We start from the raw sequence: 22190 nt of genomic DNA on the forward strand, positions 1-22190 counted from the left end.
GCTCTATATCGATACAAATATTTAAACATGCATAGTTGTGTTTTTGTTGCTTATTCATGGACATAGGCCATTATTATGCCTTATTGTTAAGTTTCATGTGAATACATTTGTAAGAACATACTAAGCAAATTGGTGTGTTTGCCACATCACTACCACTGGGTTAGGTAAGAGATAACTGGCACGTACAGGCTGTCAGGAAAGGGTTATGGTTAAGTTGCAGCCCTATTAAGCATTATATGGCTCCCTCCTACTTAATAGTGTTGTACCTAATAGGATTATACAATAAGAGTCTACATGTGATGGAGAGGAGGGGAGACGCCATGATTTACAATCCTGACAGTAACAATTAAGAGGTTACGCTCAGTGTGCTATTTCTCAACACAGACTAAATGAAAAGCCTGCTTTTCCTTTACATCAATGCAGCCATCGGGAGAGCAAGGATAGCTGAAATAAATGCTCTTTGTTTGCAACTAGAGAGCCTATTAAAAGCTAAAAGCCCCTGTGTTCATATTTTGCATGATACAGTCAAGCATGTTTGGCACAGACATGACCACTGCATATCATGATGCAAGTGTAAAAGTTAAACAAATAAATGTTCTGTTAATTTCTGAATGTGTGTTATTTTACTTTGCACTATAAATACAACTTGTGGGATGATACACTGCCTTTTCGGTGAATTTTAAAGCATTTGGAATAATACACTGGATTTTAAGTAAAATACTTAAAATCTGATCTAATTTAAATTTAAATACTTAAAATGAGATGAGAGGAGTGTACTCATGCTAGAGAATGATTATTAATTTAAAATGATTCTGTATTCACATATTTTAGCATCCTTTCTATACAACTTTGTTTTGGCAGTTTTGATTTCTGCTTGAGTGAGGGCAGGTAAATGAAAATCTTCAAACAGGACAGCACAGCAAGAGGCAATTAGAGCAGCTGCAGTATTTCTAGGCTGGCCTAATGGGTCACGTGTGTATGCAGCAACGAGGGAATACCTGCGGCTCCCGTCCCCACATCTGCTGAATAAATAAACTGTTATCTCCAAAAAAGCACAATGTTCGTTGACAGCTGATCATGTCTGTATATGAATATGTGTGTGCCTGTGCCTCTGCTTGCTGGCAACCTACACTCAACAAAAATATAAATGCAACACTTTTGTTTTTGCTCCCATTTTTCATGAGATGGACTTAAAGATCTAAAATTCATTCCAGATACACAATATTACCATTTCTCTCAAACATTGTTCACAAATCTGTCTAAATGTGTGATAGTGAGCACTTCTGCTTTGCTGAGATAATCCATCCCACCTCACAGGTGTGCCACATCAAGATGCTGATCTGACATCATGATTAGTGCACAGGTGTGCCTTAGACTGTCCACAATAAAAGGCCACTCTGAAATGTGAATTTTTTTGCTTTATTGGGGGGTCTGGGGACTCAGAACCAGTCAGTATCTGGTGTGACCACCATTTGCCTCATGCAGTGCAACACATCTTCTTCGCATAGAGTTTATCAGATTGTCAATTGTGGCCTGTGGAATGTTGGTCCACTCCTCTTCAATGGCTGTGCGAAGTTGCTGGATATTAGTGGGAAGTGGTGCACGCTGTCGTATACGCCGGTCAAGCACATCCCAAACATGCTCAATGGGTGACATGTCCGGTGAGTATGCTGGCCATGCAAGAACTGGGACATTTTCAGCTTCCAAGAATTGTGTACAGATCCTTGCAACATGGGGCCGTGCATTATCTTGCTGAAACGTGAGGTGATGTTCATGGATGTATGGCACAACAATGGGCCTCAGGATCTCATCACGGTATCTCTGTGCATTCAAAATGCCATCAATAAAATGCACCTGTGTTCTTCGTCCATAACAGATGCCTGCCCATACCATAACCCCACCACCACCATGGGCCACTCGATCCACAACATTGACATCAGCAAAGCGCTCACCCACACGACGCCACACACGCTGTCTGCCATCTGCCCTGAACAATGTAAACCGAGATTCATCCGTGAAGGGAACACCTCTCCAACATGCCAGACGCCATTGAATGTGAGCATTTGCCCACTCAAGTCTGTTACGGCGACGAGCTGGAGTCAGGTCAAGACCCCGATGAGGACGACGAGCATGCAGTTGAGCTTCCCTGAGACGGTTTCTGACAGTTTGTGCAGAAATTGTTTGGTTATGCAAACCAATTGTTTCAGCAGCTGTCTCAGTGGCTGGTCTCAGACGATCTTGGAGGTGAACCTGCTGGATGTGGAGGTCCTGGGCTGGTGTGGTTACACGTGGTCTGCGGTTGTGAGGCCGGTTGGATGTACTGCCATATTCTCTGAAACGCCTTTGGAGACGGCTTATGGTGGAGAAACATGATGATGAACATTCAATGCACGAGCAACAGATCTGGTTGACATTCCTGCTGTCAGCATGCCAATTGCACGCTCCCTCAATGCTTGTGGCATCTGTGGCATTTTGCTGTGAGACAAAACTGCACATTTCAGGGTGGCCTTTTATTGTGGAAAGTCTAAGGCACACCTGTGCACTAATCATGATGTCAGATCAGCATCTTGATGTGGCACACCTGTGAGGTGGGATGGATTATCTCAGCAAAGCAGAAGTGCTCACTATCACACATTTAGACAGATTTGTGAACAATGTTTGAGAGAAATGGTAATATTGTGTATCTGGAATGAATTTTAGATCTTTAAGTCCATCTCATGAAAAATGGGAGCAAAAACAAAAGTGTTGCATTTATATTTTTGTTGAGTGTATGTTATACAAAGACCTGGGCATACTGATCAGAAGTCAGTGCACGCATTCCTGTTAGTCATACTGTAAATAGAGGAGATAGTAGTTTAATCAGGACGTGTTTTGTTTAATCCCACGCCCACTTGCTACTGCAGGATTTTGGACTATTACTTCCTGCTCTTGCAGAAGCCCCATTCCATTACCACATGTTCTTGCTGAGATTTTGATCACTGACACCTTGAAAGGGTTTTGATCAAAATAAGATAGTCTTCATGGATTGTATTTATATTTATAAATTATACAATATTTTAGTTAATGAGTTGTTTAACAAGTGACCTTTAAAAGATGTGAACTTAAAATAAGCCTAAGCAGTAGTGAGAAAATAGAAAAATAAAGTGGACCTGTAGGCCTACATCATGAATCAATTCCTACTGGGTCTTGTATTACTACAAGATACTAAATATTTTGTAATAACATTCATGTTTCACATAGTCATCCTTTTTAATATTCAACATCATACAGTCAATATAAAAATACTTTGGATGTAATACAATAGCAATAACTAGCAAAATTCCCATCTTCTTCGAAATGTTAGCATGCGAACATGGTAAACTTAGAGTAAACAAGGTATAGGCTATTCATTATACCTGCTAATCATCAACATGTTAGCATTATCATTCTGATCATGTTCAGCATGCTGACATTAGACTTTTGCTCAAAGCACTGCTCTGCTTAAATATAGCCTTACAGAACTGCTAGCATGACTGTAGTCTCTTGCCTTGTTTTATCATTGGACAGAGCAGGGTTCTGTTTAATCCTGCCTTCACTCCTTATATGAAGTTAAACTTCCTGTCTCCTGGCTGTAGTTTGATATATTTTCATCTAACTCTAACTAATGATTATTCCTTTGAAGTATGGTTAGGTTTAGGCGACCAGGTAGGTAGGAGATTACATGAAACACGCAGAGTACGGTGTCATCGCATCAAACATCCTCCCTAACAGATTTTGCAGTTGTATGCTAGTGTCACTCTTCTTACATCTTAACAACTAAAAGAGAAAGTCATTACTCATACGCAACAAGTCACTTAAGAAAATGGCAAGATAGGTTGTTTGAATAAAACGATGAGAGCCTTCAGGGAGTGGGAAAGGAAATTAGTGAAGCGCATGCAGAGGGCGCTGCAAGTGGGACCTAGGGAGAGTTAGGAGATATGCAGGAGCTGGAGAGAACGCTCCAGCATAACAACATACGGGATGTGGGCATAGGAATGAAAAACGATCACATGCTTTGTTGAAGGGGAAGTAGGTTAGGGACAGAGCCAATGAGCTGAACAATAGATTAAATAGAACAATAGATACAGCAATGTACCCTCAGCATGCCTGCTAGCAAGCCACACAGACCCAACACCCTCCTCTATGTCCCCACAGCTCCTTCACTCACATACCTAACAAGTGATCAGGTATATGGACTTATACTGTACCTCAACTCCATATACCCGACATGGACTTCAATACAGCCTTGTCAGTGGACACAGGGCGCCAAACTCTTTCCCTGTTGGTTTCCCGCAGTCAGCTGAAGAGGCAGCTGGAGATACTGCACCTGAAAAAGGCCGCAGGGCAGGATGTTGTAAACCCAATGGCCCTGAAGGTCTGCACGGACCAGCTATGTGGGACATTACAGTGCCTCTTTACTGTAACTTGAGTCTAAGCCAGGAAAAGGTTCCAGTGGTGTGGTAAACTTCATGCCTTGTTCCAATACCTGAAGGTATTTCCCATCTGCCCTTGTTGACTATAGACTTGTTGCTCTAACATCCCACATCATGAAACTCCTTGAGAGACTCGTACAACCAACATCTCACATCTCAAATGGGCACCTCTCTAAACCCATTGCAGTTTGCCTATGGTTGCAGTAGACGGTGCAATAATCTATCTGCATTAGTGAACCCAATCTCACTTGAAAAATGTAAAGAAAATATTTCTCTAGTGCCTTTAACACAATCCAGCTGACCATGATCTGTGGAAAGCTCCAAAGTATGCAGTTGTGGGATGGGATCAACCACCTCCTCTTAAATGTAAGCAAGACAAGGGTGATGTTGGGGGACTAAGCTGGACATTATATGCATGCATTCTGAGTGAAGAGGTTGAAGTGGAGGACTGCACATACCTGGGCTTTGACATTGACAACAGACTTGACTGGAAATGTAACATGGAGGCTGTGCAGAAGGCACAGAGAGGACTTTACTTCTTGAAGAAGCTTAGGTCCTTCAATGAGTCCATGTTTTACCACATCTTCTACCAATATGCAAGTATATTTTCTTTTGTGCAGCCATGTGTTGGGACAGCAACATCAGAGCCTCTCTCTCTCTGTCTGTCTGAGTACCGGGCCCAAGTTTACCGATAATGATTGATCGTTCTCTAAGTGTTTTTGCGGATGCTTTTAAATTTCTACATTTGTTTGTGAAAACGGTACCAAAGAGAGTGTGTAATTGTACGCTGTTAAGAGCACCATGAAACATTGCTTTAAACTTTTTAAAGATTTTCTTGCATAAAAAAGTGCTGCCATTGATGACCTGTGATGCGAATTGAAAGAGAGTATATCCTTTAATTGTGATTAAATTTGCTTATGCCTTTTCTATATAAAAGGTCATTTAAATTATGGATGTAAAACTCTGTGAAAGCTAATAAGTAAATATAATTCAACTAAATCTACAATGCGGACAAGCATCAAGCATTGTTAAATGGGGAAGTTAATAGTCTGAAGCACTGACATTTGATGTGCAGTACCTGACAGCTATAAAACACCAGCTAAACTAATCGGATTATCTTGTTGAAGGATTAACATTATCTCTCTTTCCTCAACTTTTCACTCAATGACCTGCTGTGACAAACAACCATATTCCCTGCATGGCAGAGCTGGAGCATATTATTAATAATTTGCAAGGTGATTTAATTTTAGTTTTGTGTGTGTGATTTGAATTGTATATTTTTAAATATCTGTGCCATCTTTGCCAAAGCTCAGAAAGATCAAATCGTGTTTTTTGTAAAAGAGAGCAAGACCTAAATCTGCATGCACAAGGATCAGCTATACGGGTTATAAAACGTTTGACGATGATATCAGTTTTTCAAAAGAACGGCCGAATCTATAATGTTGTTACAAACGTTTTAATTTATTAGGTTTGAATTACCATAATTATACTTATTTAATTTTTTTCACTAGAATTAATATCCACAAAGTATGCTTTGTAACGTAGTCTATAATGAACTCAATCAATACATCAGTGTTATATTTTTTGGGATTTATTTTTTTACCAAGCTACAGTATATATTTATTTTGTTCTCTATATCCGCACACTCTCCCATCCCAGAAGCGCAAGAGCAATACTTCAAATCGGTATGACAGCAAAGATGCTATAATTTATCTACTTGCAATCTGCCTGCAGATTTAATATACAGTATAACTTAATCTTTTAAAAAAAGCCATCATTGCTGAAATCCAACTTGCAACAACTATCATTGCCTCTCTAACAAATGTTATTTTTAGATACATCAATATTTGTATACAGGCTGAAGCTCACACCTCCCCGGTTTATATCTCTGTTAGAACAAAGCTTACCTGAAGCACCTGTTAGCAAGACTCTGATCTCTTCTGCTTTTTCAAACTGATATTTCATCAATCAGGAAAACCTGAAAACTTCTCAATAGTGTATACTGTATTCTTTCTCTTACTTGATCAATATTGTGTGACAGACACTGTCTAAAGTTATTGGTTAGAATATATTAGCAAAATTGTAAATACACATTCGGGTAATGGGGGGGGGGGGGGGGCTAGAATAAAGAAGCAAAGGCTGGGGAAAACACTGCATTTATAGTTGCATAATTGGAAACCTCCTGCTTCTCGTGCCGAAACAACCAATTTACCCGTGACCTGTGTCACATAGCTATAATTACCTCTGTCCAATTAGAGGCTGATATTTAGCTCAGCCTACAGCCTCTACCTTGAATTTACTTTTGCCAGGAATATTCCCTTTTGATTTTAGATCTCCTTGCATCTAAATTGCACTTCTATAAAAATCATGGTCGCTGAGCACAAAAAAAACAATTGGTGAATTTCTGCTGAGTCACAGCAGCTGGAAGAGAAACGCGTACAGCATGTGTGTGTACATGTCTTGTTTGCAAGAGATGTGAAGCCAAATAATTATTACTTAAGTATTAGAATTAGAATTATTTGTTACTTGTTATTGACATGAATATCTAATACTGGCTGCTTTTCCTCTGTGCAGACGTGGCAAACAAACTACATACAGTTAGGCATCCTAAACTGCCATAGAGTGTACATATGTTCGCAAAATAAGTCAATGGGCATTTGGATGAAGCATTCAACGAGCAGTAGCCTTTATGTCCAGTCTGTAGAGGGTTCAGCAATGGGTGTTTAAGGGCACAGTGTGTAAACTTAGTGATGAGTAAGCACATCGCTAATGCTCTTGACAGATCTGACAGCTTCTCTCCAGTAATACCCAGCTGCAGCTTCATCTCAAGGGTGTATTGAATTGAGACAGATTATTTGGAAAGTTATTCAAAACGGCCATTATTAAGTCCTCAATGCAGTCTGCTGAGATTCAGCGGTACCACCTTGAACAGTGGGCAAGATAAGTCCAAAATGCAGTTGCCTAATAGCATTTCCAGGAAAAGCTGATGTTCCACTACATATGGTAGGGGATAGTGCGTTGTAGTACACAGAGAAAGCGATCAAGCGAGTTGGGTGGATTAGAAAATAAAATTAAGAAATGTAAAGTGAGTTGAAGATGTGGCGGGGAAGTGGTTTGAACACCTAACGCAGCTGATCTTTATTCATATCACTGTGATTAGAATTTCTATTGTGCTGTCTTCTGTTCCAGGTAATAGTTTGTTTAAAGGTCTGTGCATGAATGTGAATCATTTACTGCATACAGTGTATAAAGTACACAGTGTGTGTGTGTGTGTGTGTGTGTGTGTGTGTGATGTTCACCACGTCTTAATGGCTGTGGAGAAATATCACATTGGAACATACATTTCCAAATATCACATTGCAACATACATTTTGAGTGTATTTTGAGTATGTATTATTATTTGAGAGCCATCTGCTTCAACACAATATGGTGCCACTCTCAACACTCCATTGACTTTAGTTGTTGTCTATTTTACAATGGACAATGGATAAGCTAAGAAGCTAAACTTCCTTAACGGTATAATCTACCTCTAATGTGATTGGCCTGCTTTATGTCAGTGAACAGTAATGGCGATTTGCAAACACATAATTTAAAATGAAAGAGAACTTTTGCACACAAGATATAGATCAGTACTGGGTCCATGCTAGATAACAGTAAACATAACAACTGATCAAGAAAAAATATAGCTGAAATAAGTCAAAATACAGATAAATAATGTTTAAAGAAATACATAAAATCATTAAATATAGGCATAACTACTGTTTAACATTTTTTTTAAAGAGATGTTAGAATGTACATTAATTTAAAGGTTTGACAAAGAAAACTGTAGAGGTTTCAAAACTCAATTTCTGAAACCTACTGTATATATTACATATTCATTACATTAGTTTAAATATATGACAAAAAACTGAAAAGAAAATGCCTGAAATGTGTGTATTGTTTTGTGTGATGTGCAGATTGAAATACAGATGCTCATGTCACCTTCATTGTTAAAAACAAGAGTTGTATAGGAATCATAAAATATTGCATTCTTTATTCATATTCTTCTTTCACCTCTTTTTACTAATTCTACTCAATATGTTCTGTTCATCACTGTGGATTAATTGTGGGGTACATAGAGAATATAGGATAAAACCATTGCAAAATGACTTCATATGTGAAAATATCTGATTAGTCACAACAATATCGGCTGCCATGAAAACAAACATATTCAGCCCTGCTGCAGAGACTAAACCAAATATAAGTTACTATCAAGACCATTATAGGCATAACATGCACATAATGTGGCTGCTATGGATTGCCATTTAATAAACTAACATTTGTCATCTACTGAAAATGCTGGCGCATTACAATTACAAGACAATTAATCATTCAAAAAAATCAAACCTCAAGAGTAGCAGCAGTAAATATGTCAATCTGTTAATCATGTTATGGCACTAGGGATTACAAAGTTCGTTTATCAGTCTGTCTGTCACTTTATTGATCCAGACAACAGCAATTCTATGCATGTTTTGATGAAATTGTGTACATATATGTATGGCCCCCACAGGCTGTACTAATATTTATGGTCTGAAAATAAATTCTAAAAGCTTTGAATCTTTAATTTAACGGTATCATCAGAATCGCCGAAAAAACGCTTCAGTTTGTGCAGTGTTTTTTTTATATATATATCTGCAAAACTCAGTCCTCAATGCCTCAGCTTTGTGTTTAGTGCTAATAAGCACAGAAAGACAGCATTATCACTGTAAGCATGCATTAAGTGTAGGTCAAATGACCACTTTGCCTAAGTACGTCCTCACATAGCAACTATAGCCGTAATCTCTAGTCTTGTTTATGTGTATTAAATCTGAATTGAATGGTTATCCGTGTATGTATGCTTTGAGAATGTGAAACCCACTGACTCCCTATAAATTAAAGTGTTCCTGAAATAAATGCTTTTTTAATAGTGTGCCCGAAATCGCCCCAAATTATTTTAAAGTAAAAACAATCTTGAAAGCTAGTATTTAAATACATCTGTACTGGTGTGCACATATTAGAAATCTCTCTGAGCGTCTCAGAGTTACAGTGTTACAAATAGGCTTGTCCTTACTAACAATGAACATCATAAAGATAACGGGTCCTCATTCCCTGTATGTCGTTTTGTTGATCCAATGAAAGCATGCTGCTCTCAGTCCCCAGCGCCAGATTAGTTGTGTTTGAATGTGGCCTCTGGAGGGCTGGGTGCACTGTGGATATGCAAGTAAGATTTCAGACAACTAATTACACTGAAAACTCTTCAAACAAAAGTAAGAGACAAAGAACAGACCTTTTATTTCTGGACACGCATAGACAATGCATAAAGAACTAAAAGACTGAAGCTGGGAGTCAGAGTCGCAGTGAGAAGAAATTCTCATTATAAGGGTTGGATAAGATTATAAATTGGATTATATTCTGCTTGACTGGTGGCTCTGGGATTGGCGAGAAGGACATTGAGACTACACTTCAAAACACCACTATATGATTAATTTGTAATTATGTTTTTACCAGTTAAAAAATAGTTACCCAGTGATCATACACTGCCAATAATGCAATTAAATGGAATAGAACAATTCCATATTACACTGATTATTTGTTTACGTGCCTGTGTTGTGTAATGGGAATGAGTGAAACCGCATTAGCGTTGGCTTTAATGTGGGAGGTTTTACAGATAGTTGAGCCAATGTTCCGCGGACATTTATAGTGATTAATGGTGTTGTTTTTAATGCTGTTTACTAGGATAAACTGGAGTTGCAGTGAAAGATGACTAAAATAGAGCAGGAGTAAGTAAATAAAGAACTGTTAGGACATACAGTATCATCTATGGCAGTTTTGAGAATGACCTGTGTGTGTGTGTGTGTGTGTGTGTGTGTGTGTGTGTGTGTGTGCATTCATGACTGCTTGTGTTTTAAATTATGTCATTTACATTCTGTACAAACTCATTTAGCCAATAGCTGATGAGATTTTAGTCTACACCAAAGGGATTGACCTTCATTGCCATCATTTTGCTGACCACTAGCATAACAAAGAACTAAAAAATCTACTACTATCATAGTGCTAATTGTCTTCGAAGTGTACGTTTATGTTCAATTTGTCCCACAGGCTTCAAATCGTCCGCCAAACAACATTTTGAGCAGGTGCAGCCAGCATGTGTGATAATGAAAGTCCCTGTTTATTCACGGCTGTATCCAGTGATCTCACTTGTTCCGATACCTGTGTTTTTGCTGTGTACAGTGGGAAAATACTCATTAATAAGTTAGATAAAATATAAAAATGTGTGTTTATCGCAGTGGCTGTTTCATATGCTAATGCCAACAGTTCTCATTCACCTAGGGGTGCTCTGTGGATCTGAAAGAAACATTTGCCACTTTAAAGTCCCTGCATGTACAGTGGCCCAGAGACTCAAACTGTCATCGGTGATCCAACCATAATGAATGGCTAAGCTGACAGTCATCGTTGAGAAGTGAGGGCTTTTTTGCATAAATCTGGACACTCCCATCACAGCCTTTGGCAGGTCAATAAACGGTGAATAGTAGAGAAGGGATTGAGGGAAAGTGCTGGAGTGGGAGGGGATTTTCCCTTGTCAACTAAGTGAAGTTCCACTCATTAAGCACAGTGAGATAAAGCTGGTGTTGAGACTGAGGGGGAGCTGTGGTTTGTGGTGGGTTGGATCAGTATGCATGCAGTGGGCACAGTCAGAAGCTAGTCATAGCCCTAAGAACGGGGTTGGGAGGAGAACAGACAATTAAATCAATAAAACACCAGTAAGCAGATCACTATGCCCGCTACCTCTACACCTAGCCGTTTTATAAGAAATGGCGAATTTGCAAAAACTGTCTCCCATTCTAATTATGGTTGCTCGCATAAGCAAATAATGGTTCAACTTTGTTCATATGTTGGATTCATCTTGTGATATGTTTTATCCGAACGTCAGTGTATAACTCCAAAGTAATCAAAGTTAATTAAAGCTGAATAGAAATGACAAGATGGGTTTTTAAACGTATAACTGACTTTGAAAACGTCAAGGTTTTAGAGCTCCATAATCTTCCTTCTGCAGTGAATGACTAAATTAGAATTTGTTCTTGTATAAACTATTACTGTGTAAGGGTACATTGGCAATATTTAAATCTATAACAGGCTTCAATCTCTAGGGTGCTCTTATGAAGCAGGATGCCAAATAATTAAAATCTGTGTGACTCCCAAGGAAATTAAAAATATTTAATTTACTGCCAACTGTCTCATTACTTCTTAATTAACTTAAACTTTTAACTCAACATTCAACTTTTGAACTAAGGGTTAAAGTGTGAGTACTTTTACAAATGTATGTCCACAGACTGTGCTTCGGTATATGCATAAAGGAATATACAGTCTACAGACACAACAGTATTTATGGTGGATGCAATAAGGCTCTATTTCTTTACTTGGTTTTTGTATCCAGTCAGTCATCTCATTAGAATATCGAAGTTTCTTTGGTTAAATAGTTGACTTTCTTCACCAGCCAAAAGAGTTATAAGACTTTTGGGATTTCATCAATACTAATACAGTTTTTCTGCCGTGGATCTTAGCAAAACTTTTATTTGAACACCTTTGCATTAGTTTGCTACATTTGAAAAACAATCAGCAACAATTTAAAGACGTGTGTTTGTCTTTAAATGTACCCGTGCCCCCTTCTGTGGAATGTCTATGCAATTTAAGTATCTCAAATTAATGTCCTGGCATATCATATTATTTTTCCCACTAAAACTGGTAGGGGAGAACGGGGTAAGTAGGCACACTTTTTACTCTAGTGAGAATTGCTCATCACCAAAACATCTGTCAATAGCCATTCCTACATTAAATTGAAGCTTAAGGTGTTGGCTAGAAATGTGTGTCTCTCTTTTTTTCCAACTTATTGTAATGAAGAAGTAATTTACCATCAAAGACACTCTGACACATTGTGACAACCAACCCCATCAAGGGGTCGGTTGTCACACACTATGGGGTTGTTTGTCACAATGTTATCTTAATGGGAAAAATCTTAAAAAGAAGGCAAGGAGGCAGAACCAAATTTGAATGTTTAATTGCATTGTCAAGTTGACAAATAGGCCTACATAACGTTCTGTAGCCTTGGCAGCTGGTCTAGTTTGGGATGCACTGGGTTGTTTTGATTTTGTTGCCCTTTTTTCTTTTGCTTGCTAGCTGCCTTTTCCTGCTCTATTCTTTCCCTCTCTGGGGTGTCAGTGAGGATACAGCTTGACAATTTATTTCGTTATTGGGTTCCTTTTCTGGCTGCAGCCTTGAGATAACATGTGACAACCAACCCCCCAAAAAATTTGACGACCAACCCCAACTTGAATTTCTTGCTAGCATCAAGGCCAACAACCATCTGACAACTAATTAGCTTGCTAACCACAATCTAAACTATAGTTTACCCTTCACACTTTCTGAGGGTAACAAGTGTTTTGTTATAAACCCATTGTGTAAAAGCCTAGAAGAAAAATACTGAGAAGCAAAATATTTTGAATTTGACATGAAAAACACAAAACATCCTCTCACCTGAAATGCAGCTGTCTTCCTCCAAGGAAGTCTATGTATGTGACCTCTGATCCCAATTCTGGACCTTTTTTATATCAACATTTCAGAGCTAGCGCGCTCTGGTGGCGAGATATAGCGAATGTGACATCCAACCCATGTGACAAATTACCCCGTTCTCCCCTACTATGTAGTTGCACATTTCGGGAATAGATAAATAACAGAAAAAAAGAATATTCATAGACGAGCAAAGATCAAAACAAACTCATTTCGGCTTCAGGTCAGTGGTGTTAGCTACACACACGAATGTATTGACTTTTGAAAAAAAGGCTATATTAACCTAATATGACATCAAATAAGCTTCTTATCACAATCTGATTATTTGTTTGTTAAACTAACAAACAAAGCCTAATACACACAAGATAATTGCTTTTAGGATCGATTATTATGTCAATTCCCTGTAATACTTGACTTTATTGAGTGACAAACTTCTACGCAAGAGGCAGAATATTAGAAATTCAACTTGTGCGCAAAATCAATATTCCCTGTTTTCCAGTGAAGGACATTCCTCTCTGCGAGTCTCTCTCCGTATCGGTGTCTCCATTACTCCCTCTCGTCATTTCATTTTCTCTCTAATCAAAGATTCTCATTAACACGGCTGCCCTGTTGGCTCTTCGCCTCCCTCATTCCCCCTTTTGTGCTGCTACAGAGCCACTTCTCTTCTCCTCCTTTGCGCGATTCAGCCCTCTTCACCACCTCTCATAAACAATGTGAAAGATGTATCTAAACGGGGGCCGGAGACATCCAATTAAAAGCACAATGCATTATTATTTCACAGCTCCCCCTCCCTGCCGTCTCCCGGAGCCCTTCGGATTATATAACATCTCAGTGTAAACAGAGCCAGCCTCTGGATGGCAAGTTGAGGGGGTCTTCGCCGATGATGCAGCTCAGCGACTCTGGACTTTCCCCAGCAGCTTGCGTACAACCATCATCCCTCCTCCTTCTATCCTTCCTCCTCCTCCTTTCGACCCCTTTGCTATATCCACCCACCCATCCACCCACCAGCCCACCCTCTCTCTGCCTTCCCTACACACACATACACACTCAATCACGAATGCACAGGGATTGCAGCAACGGCAGCAGCACCACGAGATGGAGATCTCCACTGCGTGTGTGAGTGCCTGTTCCCGGTGAGTGCAGGGACAACAAGAGCGAATGAGTGTCATTGATGCTTGAATGAGGTGTACACTGGCGAAGAGGGGGGAGAGAGCAGAGTAAAGGCAAGAGTGGGATATATCTGAGGAACCAATGAGGTTTTGAGGCAATGTCTTTCTGCTTTTTTCCCTCTCCCTCTCCCATCCCGATAACCTGAATCTTTGCCGGATGTGCCACAACTACTCCAGCTGTCACTGCACCGGCCGCCTGTCTTTCTGTCCTCCTGCTGCCTGCCAGAGCTGCTCCAGTGGCTGGACGCTACCCTGGCGCCCCCCGTATACATGGATGAACACTGGCTCCGCAGGGGATCAGTGCTTTCTTGTCCTTTGCACCTCTGAGCTGTCTCTCAAGGTAAGTTAAGCTTCCTCTTTTTGGAGTTGCACACATACACACAGGTATTGCAAGAAAGAGTATGGGGCTCATCCTGTCTGCATTTTAGAATCTCAACTGAATCAAAGCAGATATCAGAAGCAAGCAAGAATTCTGATAAAACTACTGTTAGAAGTCTTAGGTTGGTTACTGAGGCGTGCATGTGTACGATCCCTCCATGCATCAGATGTGGATAAATGAGGGAGGGGGCAAATCTGCATCAAAGCATTGAAAGGTTCAATGACTAATCAGGAAGATATATCAAAGGTTTTTCTTCAATATTTAAATGAAGACGAAAGGTGATGTCATTTGCACTTTGATTTATACACCTAAAATAATGTGTGTCTTTGCAGCCTTTGACAGACGTGCAGTATTTATCTGATGAGGCACAGGCTGATTATCGACATGGCTGTACCTGTGAATTGCCTGGGCTTAATAGTGAAGATTATTTAGGAGCGCTCACTAATAGACTATTGTATATTATACAGTAATTGACTGTTCGAAGGAAGATAATTCACTGCAAAAACATCCATCGTATTGAGCACCGTAGACTATATGACAAATTCATATGCGATGAGGGATGTCCTCCTCAAGGCTGAATTTTCATAAAAGGTGGATTCAAACTCATCAAGGCTAATGACATGTGTGATCTGGGAAGCTCTAGGGTACTGCATCACGTAGAAAGCTTCACTTATAGTCATTGCCGCCCCCCCATCCTCTCTCACAGGAAACACACATAGGCTACATCTCCCAGGTGCCAAAAAACACTGTGGCGTGTCTATCTCAGTATCTTTTTCACTTATAAATCATCTTCTAAATTCCACCCCAGTTAATCATCAGATCGACCTGGGTACACATGTATTCCCGTAGCCCAACCCCTAATTAATCAATGAACTCATCAGGGTGATGCACTATGTAAGGTGTAAAGTGCCTGCCTGTCTTCTCCATTTTTTTCAGCAAGACCACACACACACACACGCACACACACACACACACAGCGTAATGCCCTTCTGCATATCAGCTTCTCAAACTTACTCTTCCTGAAGATCCATTTCACAGCCAGTGCTCTCAAACAGGAGATACAGGGATGGGAGCTTTTTTAATCCTCCAACTTTACCCCACAACTGCAAGTGCTGCTAAGTGATAAATCTTTTAAGCCAATGTCATAAAGCAAACTTTCACAGGTGGAGCCGGAAAAGATAGCTGTGAACGACAACTGGACTAAGATGGTGTGTGTGTGTGTGTGTGTGTGTGTGTGTGTGTGTGTGTGTGTGTGTGTGTGTGTGTGTGTGTGTGTGTGTGTGTGTGTGTGTGTGTGTGTGTGTGTGTGTGTGTGTGTGTGTGTGTGTGTGTGTGTGTGTGTGTGTGACTTTGTGCGTGCAGGGCTGGGATCGATTTCAAATATTGAACAAAAGACAATGTAAGAATTGTGGACTACAGGGGGCTTACGTTGTTGCAGGGAACAAGTTGCTGATGCTGTATTGGGAACAAGATTACTGCAACACAGAGTTTGTAAGGGCAGACTCATACTGTACCACCCTGCTATAGGAATGTATTACTTCACGCACCCGCAACCTTATGGATTGGACAACAGCAGTGATATCTCATCCTTTGCCTCGTACATATAAAGACACTGTTGGTGGTGCAATGTCACATGTATGCAATATCACTTGCTCAAACTAATTCCTCATTAAACATGGATGAAATGCACAGTAACAACGCATACATTCAAATGCATGGTGGATTCTGTGCACAGCATGAACCCGTATCATTGGTTGTGATGCATTTACTTGCATTACTAAAATGCTGAGTTACAGCAGTGTAGAGCATCTCATGTTTATGATGTAATCAGGCCACTGAAATAACATTACTTAACCATTAACGAGAGTGGCTAGACAGTGTTAGCCATGTAAAAATCCCACAGATGCACTTCAGTAATTATTGCGTTGACGTCAACGGGGATGTAAGGCAATCTAAGGAAAGCCATCTTTCTCTCCGCTTTGCGACGAGGGCTTAAATCATGAGTCAGCAGTGTTTTAGAACAGCTTTTGCATGGGAAAAGAGATCCTCCATCAAAAAAATTTACAAACCGCCACGTTTCCACAAGATTGTGGTCATAGTATATCAATCAAGATAGTGTTAGCTAAAGGTGTTGTATTTGTTCTCATACACGCAGCATTTTAGCTGCAAGAAATGAAGGGCAATTGGAATAGACAACATGGTCTACCATGGTACATAAGGAGATTTCAGAGGATTACTTTTGCAATTTTAGAGTCAATGCATTATTTATAATCCTTTGGATAGCTGAGGCCAAATCAGGGAAGGACTTCAGGTCATTAGCAGAGATATAGCTTGCTTTGACAAGAGGCAGAGGAGATTCTCGTTTACCTATCTGAAATCATCCATGAGACCCATGAGCCTCTCTGTCACTCTCTGTGTATCTGACTACCAGCAATAATAGGTCATTGAGGAGCTTATCCTGATTCCTGGTGTGTGAATTACCATTTAGCTGCTTTACATGCCTTACATGGCTGTATAGGAAATTGTATGCTATAAGCAAAGACTTCCTGCAGATGCGATTACCTTTTCAGTGGTGTGAGATTGGTATTTCTGAGTGTGAAGCAGTGGGATCCCATTTCAATCAGCCTAGAAAAAAATCGTTTTTATCTGTGGAACCTCTTCTGACAAACAACTCACGCTAAAATCAGAGCTATGTATTGGAAGAAATACTGTACCACCCCACAAAGAAATGTAACCGCTCCAAATTCCAAAACAACTGTGTATGAATTCATGACACATCATACCATATTGCTTGTGTATAATGAGATTAGGCTAGCTGCTTGTGAAGTGACACTAGAAGCTGTTGGCATGCAGTGTAAGGAAGTAAGATGAAACATATAGTTGCCTCAATATATTCCATTTCATCAACAGTTTGAGCTGAGGGGTTAGTATAGGTTACAGTGGACAGTCTGTAAGGTGAAACACATGACAGGACTGTGTGTGTGTGTGTGTGTGTGTGTGTGTGTGTGTGTGTGTGTGTGTGTGTGTGTGTGTGTGTGTGTGTGTGTGTGTGTGTGTGTGTGTGTGTGTGTGTGTGTGTGTGTGTGTGTGTGTGTGTGTGTGTGTGTGTGTGCGTGTGTGTGTGCGTGTGTGCGTGCACACACGCTTATTAAGATCCTGACAAAGGCCTTTCTTTGAAAATATGACAAAAAGGCCCCCACACACTAATCATAATACACAGAATCATCATACAGTAAGTACATAGAGAGATAGACAACTATGAAGTTCCCATATGCATGTATGTACAGTACACTGACACACTCAAAAAACAAAACACATTTCATAGTCACGTCACTGGAACTCTGCACTGCAGATGAAGATCAATGTCACACCAGAAATTACTATTAATCTAATCTAGATAACTTTCCTTTTGCAGATTTAATGGGAGTAGTGAAATTGATAGTAAGGAAATGTCTATTCAGTATAAATTCCCCACCAGAACAATCACGTTGATGGATTTACAGTGTATCCAAATGATAAAACATTGATTACTTTCAGAAAAGCTGCAGCACCATGAATAGCTTGCTTTTGTGCAGTGATAAATGATTCATTGTAGCTTATTTATTGCATGGTGTCTTGTCATATGAAAATTATTAACTAGCTCTTTCTGATGTTTCCTTTCAACCATATCAGTCATAATTTAATTTCCTTGTGATGATTGATATAGCTTGTGCTCTAGCTATGTGTTTCATCAGGCAATATTTGATGTTATAGACCTTAATTTGAAACTCTGCATGGGGAGTGACTATAATCAAGCAGCACTTTGTTGTGTTGTGAAAGTGTCACATTAGGAGGTCCTGTGTGTGATCAGAGCAGTTTGAGGTTAACAACATAATCCAAACAAATCAAGCTATGACTTTGGATATGTGTAAAAATTAAGGAAATACTTTCTACTTTCTTATAAAAAATAATAAATTGTAGCTCACCATACATGGTATTTATTTAAGTAAGGATTTTAATTAAGGATCTATGAATGCTGTGCTAATCATAAACATCTATAGTTTGATTTATTCAAAGCAATTCTCCCAATTTATATCATTAAACCATTTGCTTAAACATTTGTTAGAACAGAGGCATATCATACTTTTTGGAAACTCCTAGTGAAAACTGTTTATCATTTACAATTATGTTCAAATGATTTCAAAGCATTAATGAAGTCATTCTGACACTTTTGGTTAAGTGCAAATGTTCTTGTGAACTGTTATAAAAGCCCTTAAATTGTAACAGACAGTAATATAAACATTTAAAGTTGAATTTCCGTTTAGTGAGCCAACTCACATGGAACAGATTTATGATCTGGACGCAGAGTACAGTATACAGGGTTTATAATGGGTGTCTATACTCTGACCTCATCACTCCACTCAGCGCAGCGGAAAAACCTATTTCTTTGAGTTGGAATGTTTCCCTAATGCATAGCTAAATATGATCAGTGTGAATAAAATATACAGTAAATGAGAATCCCCTATGTGCTATAAAATAGACTCTCCCATGGAATAAATACATTTCAAAACATTTTATTTGAGGGTACACCACTTGAGATGTAGCATCTCATTTTCGAGGGGGTCCTCAGAAAAACATACAGTACCAATACATTACACAAAACAAACTATTAAAGACAAACACATACAGTACACAGGCTCTCACAATTATCTCCAAAAATAGAAAAAATAATAAAACAAATAAATATGTACATTCAAAAACAAGAGCAAGGTGATTTAAGATAAACAAGCAAAGAAGTATTGAAGCTTTGTGAAGAAGTGATTGCTCTGAGTAAAAAAGGCAACTTCAATTTGAAGGTGCTTTAAACTTAAATGCTCATCTCCCAACGTTTTAGAATATTCTAGAAACAACAAAAAAGGGTTGTTGAGTGTGTCTAAGTGAATATGATGAAGTAAATGGAACTAGAAGCTGCTTGAGGTAAAAAGGCAACCAATGAAAATTACTCCTCGAGTCAGGGGGAAGCCACTTAAGTCGACCATACATGAAACACTGATGTGTTTGATAAGGACACCTCAGAACATGTTGATGGGCTCTGTGCAGGACAGCACTCTTGTTTGAATCACAAAAGATGATGTACACTGCTTCTCTCTGAGAGAGACCTGAGTGTGCAGTGATCCAATGGGAAACCTAAAAAAAAATGACATAAGCCAAAGGGGAAATAAGCTAAAAGAGAATGGTGCCCAAAACACCTATAATACTGAAACTCAAGTATTGCTATTTCACCACTTCACAAATCAACAGCACAAATGTGTCATAATGCATTTGTAAGACAATAAAAATAAGGTCTGCTTCTCAATGTTATCTTTCACAACATAGCACATGTAAAATAAAGCAATAACAGCCAACAGCCTTGGATATACTGTAGTTCAAGAATATTGTCAAGCACACAAATATTTCATGCAAATGAAAATGTATTAAATTCATGTACAAAAGCATAACTAGCTAATATTTGGCTTGATGAGATAAGATCTGCCATCTCAACAATGATACCATCCAAGTTACAATGAAACTGTGTTTCTAGGTTGATGTGTATATATGAACCCAACAGCTGATACAATTAACAGTTTGTCAATGTTTAAATAACAACAAATGAAAAACCTAACTACAAGTTGCAAGTTTCAGTAGAGTAGGCTAGGCAATGTAAGCAATGGGCCATGAGGCAGAAATGCTTGCAAAACAAAAAAGTGGTCAAATTATACAGTTCGAATGTGGAAGGAGCTATTTCATGGGGCCCTGGTTCTGGAAGTTCCATTCACTTTTTCCATAGACAATGTCTAGGTTTCAGTTTGAGCACCTTCACACCTTTGATGCAAATTAAACTCAGGATGAGTCATCAGCACAGAAAACGAGCAACAGGAGCAGGAAACTGACTTGTCAAGGCATAGTTTTTTCAATAAAGTCAAATACCAAAATGATTGCCCAGTTAGCTTTATACGGGACTTCTGTGTCACTGACAACTACTTGTAACACATGTCTAGTGCATCATTTGTAGCATGACAGTGAAACAACATATCACAGCAGCGTTTAGAGAATTCCTCCTACTGATCCAATCATCATACCAATAACCATTATTTTAACCTTGAATTCAAATGTTCTGTTGAATCACAATACAACCGTTTTTGTCATCTGAAATGTTTTGGCATCTTAAATGTTATTGTTTTGTGATATGTCGTGTTTTTTAAATGTTCTAATCTATGTTGTAATTTGACCCTCACGCCACTGTTTGCAATGATTAAACCTAAAAGCTAGTTACATAATCAAGGAGAGTCTTGTATTACTATCATCCCCTTCTGTCAGTAATCAACATTTTAAATGGGAATACAGAATTTGGACAAATACATCAATAACATCCTAATCAATCATTTGTGTGGGAAAGATATATAGGGGAGAACGGGGTAATCCGAGCCACTTTTTACATTTGCTCCCCTCTAAGTGAGCTAAAATGATTTATCACTCAAATGTACACATTTCCCATTAATTCAGGATGTTTCCTAGACATGGGCATTAGCAGATTTTTTTCAAGACAAAGGGCAGTGAAAATATGATTGTTTTAAAAAAAGTTGTCATGTGGCTCACTTTACCCCAGCTGTGGGGTAAACTGATCCACTTACTTTTTCCACTCTGAAACTACCATAACAACACATATTGTAACAGTAAGAATCCTGAAAGCTAGCCACACATTCCAGAACTAATGTCGGACTAGTAAAAGAATGATGGGGTTTGGTCAATTAAGCAAAGCAAATTTTCTAAACACTTGAATGTAACTCTGAACAAAATCAAATACAACATATTATAATTCAAAAGGTTTTAATAAGATTCAAATGAAAGATAGAACCAGTTAGATTAGAACACAGTCTGGGGGTCAGAACACAGGACCCTTAGAGCCAGCTAGTGTCTGGGGGCCAAAGCATAGGAAAATCAGAACCAGCGAGAACAGCCTGGGACTCAGAACACAGGAGAAGACCCAACTGGATTATAACATCAGCCTGTCATACTCTACAACTAGGCCTACTCTACATTCCAGCCCTGAAGGTTACAGGGACAGATGAGAAGGTGCTCTTTCCGTGTGGTTGCCCCAGGTCGTCTTCCTGGTGTATTTCCTTGGCATGATGGCTTTTCTACAATGTGTATGACATTAAAATAAAGGATACGTCATGTAATATTAAGAAAAAACTACCTCTCTTAGCATTCCAGGCTAATCTTCAATTATCAGCATCACATGGTTTCATTTGTTGGTAGTTCATCAACACGTATGATAGAAGTTTTTCTACGTGAATACATTTGCTTTGGCACAACAGTTGATTAAGTTGACAGCAGGAAAATTTACTTTTACATGCAAAATACCTATTTTGGTGAAAAAAAACATGCTTACCACAGCACCATGAGGTCCTCTTTTTCAGGGCCATGGGGAAATGAGAGGGGCTTGAAATCATATATCTCACATGATCACAAATGTTTTCCGTTGCCTAGATACAGGGGGTGGCTCACATTACCCGATGCCTCAGATTCCCCCGTTCTCCCCTACACGTTTTTTTTTTCACACACATCATTGGAGGGTTGTGAATCACA

The sequence above is a fragment of the Ammodytes marinus genome (assembly GCF_949987685.1).
Source record: "Ammodytes marinus genome assembly, chromosome: 11".
Classification (NCBI taxonomy): Eukaryota; Metazoa; Chordata; class Actinopteri; order Uranoscopiformes; family Ammodytidae; genus Ammodytes; species Ammodytes marinus.